This window comes from Eurypyga helias, unplaced genomic scaffold (genome assembly GCF_000690775.1).
Source record: "Eurypyga helias isolate BGI_N326 unplaced genomic scaffold, ASM69077v1 scaffold11319, whole genome shotgun sequence".
NCBI lineage: Eukaryota > Metazoa > Chordata > Aves > Eurypygiformes > Eurypygidae > Eurypyga > Eurypyga helias.
In genome coordinates, this window is record NW_010273979.1 from 216 (window position 1) to 3,263 (window position 3,048).

Consider the following 3,048-nt stretch of genomic DNA (forward strand, 5'->3'; position numbering starts at 1 on the left):
TGTCCTACAGCGTCTGAGATCTGGTTCTAATCCTTTATTCTTTTTAAAAGGCTGTGCAGGATGTACCAAGACACCGCTAGACATGTCTCTAGTTGTTTCTTCATCAGATTACCCTGTTCTCTAGCACTTACTTAACCGCTCACTTCAAATCCCTCAGAAATCTTGGTTAAAGAACCTCTGGACCTAATAATATTTTTTTTCTGATAGTGCTGGTCTTATATATAAAAAAAAAAAAAAGCAAAGTTTGGGATTCAAGATCCTCTTCCCATTCCTTTTGGAGGAGCCAGATGCAAAGGCATTTCTATGTACTTTCTTTGCCTTCCTTCACCTCTCCTCTCTGCCAAAAAGTAATGCACTGGATTTCCTGTGTTTTTCTCAAGCTTTCTGCTTCTGGTACATTGAAAATATTTATGGGGTTTTTTTGCACCTGTAGCTGTATCCTCTTGGAACAGCATCAGGTGTCTTCCCTTCACGTGACATTTGCTTTATTTGCTGCTCCTGCTTATTGACTCCACCTGGAACAGATTGCCAGATTTGTGTGCTTTGTTGTACATATTCTTGGTCCTTCCACTTCAGCTGTTCTGGTTTGCTTGTACCATCTCGATTCCCTCAGGGTTCAGAAATATTTTCCTACTTCCTAGTGTTGCACTGATCCATCCTTTATCCTGCAGCATTTGGGAAGTAAAGCTTCCTATGGCCATAGGCAGTTATTTCTGCATTGGTGGCAGCTGGTTTTGAGCCTTTTTCCTTGAGGTCTGTCAAACAAAACAAGATCCATGGCCATGCTCGTCACTTTTGCTGGTGCCTGTATTTCGTCAGTAACGATCATCCGCATGAAGTACTCTGCTGGTTACAGAACTGAGACTGCAATACCAGCAAAGCTTCACAGAGTCACAGGATGGTTTGGGTTGGAAGGGACCTTAAAGCCCATCCAGTTCCAACCCCCCTGCCATGGGCAGGGACACCTTCCACTAGACCAGGTTGCTCCAAGCTACATCCAGCCTGGCCTTGGACACTTCCAGGGATGGGGCATCCACAGCTTCTCTGGGCAACCTGTCCCAGTGCCTCCCCACCCTCTCCGTGAAGAATTTCTTCCTGATCTCCAATCTAAACCTCCCCACTTTCAATTTAAACCCGTTCCCCCTTGTCCTGTCACTACAGGCCCTTGTAAAAAGTCCCCCCCAGCTTCCTTGTAGCCCCTTCGGGCACTGGAAGGTGCTATAAGGTCTCCCCGGAGCCTTCTCTTCTCCAGGCTGAACACCCCCAACTCTCCCAGCCTGTCCCCATAGCAGAGGGGCTCCAGCCCTCGGAGCATCTCCGTGGCCTCCTCTGGACTCGCTCCAACCGGTCGATATCCTTCTGATGTTGGTGCCCCCACAGCTGGACGCAGCACTCCAGGTGGGGTCTCACCAGAGCAGAGCAGAGGGGGAGAATCCCCTCCCTCGCCCTGCTGGCCACGCTGCTCTGGATACAGCCCAGGATACTTCAGACACTGTTCTCAGTTCCGCAGAGCTCGTGGAATTTGTATTTATACACAACCCTGCCTGAGGCCTTGTAGCCTTTGTAGGTGGTGTCCCCTTAACCTTCGCAGACTGTGCGAACTCAAGACACGAGTTACTATTGCACAAGGAGCTAAGCAGCAAGAAAGGCAGGTATGTGGATGACATGAAGCTATTTCAATTTGTCAGGAGATGAGGGGCTGACAAGAGCTTTGGAGACACGTAAGAAAGCTGTGCTCATCAGCCACGGGAAGGCAAAGGAAAGTCAACGTCACTGTTCCCAAAGTCATGTAGCTGGAGGAAAAATGTAAACTGCATAAATACTTCCAGGCTTACTGTAACTGTACCAGGTCAGGCAAGAGCCCCGGGTGTCAGGACAGGCTTTTTGCAGTGAGCAACGAGGTACAAGCTCAGTGCTGTTCAGTGAAGAATGACAGTCGGAAGAGCAGTCAAGGGACCAAGAGCCATGAGGGGCAAGATGGAGGGAATGTGGAAAAAGGCACCGTGCCTCCACGTAAGCCAGCACTGCTCCCATCAGGGCTGCTGCCTCCTCTTCCCAGACAGAGAATCCGAGGAGAGCAGATCGTCCATAGTGATGGGCCTGAGCACACCGTCAGGGAGAAAGTCCCTGAAATCTGGGATTGGTACCTGAAGGGCAATGAGCCTGGAGGAGATGGGGAAACAAGGAAAGAGGGATATGATAAAAGGATGTAGAAGAATGACTGACTGGCTGAGAGATGATTGGTTCTCCCTCTTCTTCTAGCCTTTGTGACAGGAGAAAAAAAACCAGATGGTGAAAGTGGAAAGCTTTGAATTCAAAACTGATACAGAGGAACCATTTTTCATGCAGTGAATATGTAGGACTGATTCAGACCTGAGGACTGATTGCCAGAGTAAGTCAGAGAGTACAAGAAAACAGCGAAGTTTAAAGACAGACCGCGCATGCATCTGAGCAATGACAACATCCAGGCTGGTAACAGGCAATGCCAAAAGTATTGCAGGAGGAGAGAGAATCTCATTGCGCATGGGAAGAGAGAGCAAACCTCTGTCAGGCAATGAGAGAGTATGATGTGGTGCTGCTGAGTGTTGGGTTGCCCCTTAGCCCCCCTGGGCCTAACCCACCTTTTCTCTATTCCCAAAGCATCTGGCAGAGAGGAGTCTGAGCCAGACAAATCACTCCCCGCTTGAAGAAATCACAAAATTGTCATTTTTCTAGGAAGGTGCCTGGTACCAGGTTGGACCATCCCTCCTTATGTTGTGTTTGTTGCAGTGTCTGCCTGAAATCCCGTGAGGGAAGCAGACAAGTCTACCTCCGCTCTCATTTCCCTAGGACTTAGTGGAGAAATGGGTATCGTTTTCCGCAAAATACATGTCTAGCTGAGTGGTTGAAGAGCTGTGGAGTCCAGATGTGCTTCCCAGAGTGGGCTAATTGGGCTTTTTGGGTGCTGCTCCAGTACCTGCAGTCCAAGGATCCCAGAATGTATGCAATACCCGCATGCCTGAAGCGCTTGAGGGGAAGGTGAGGGCCATGCACCAAGAAGGCCTCTTC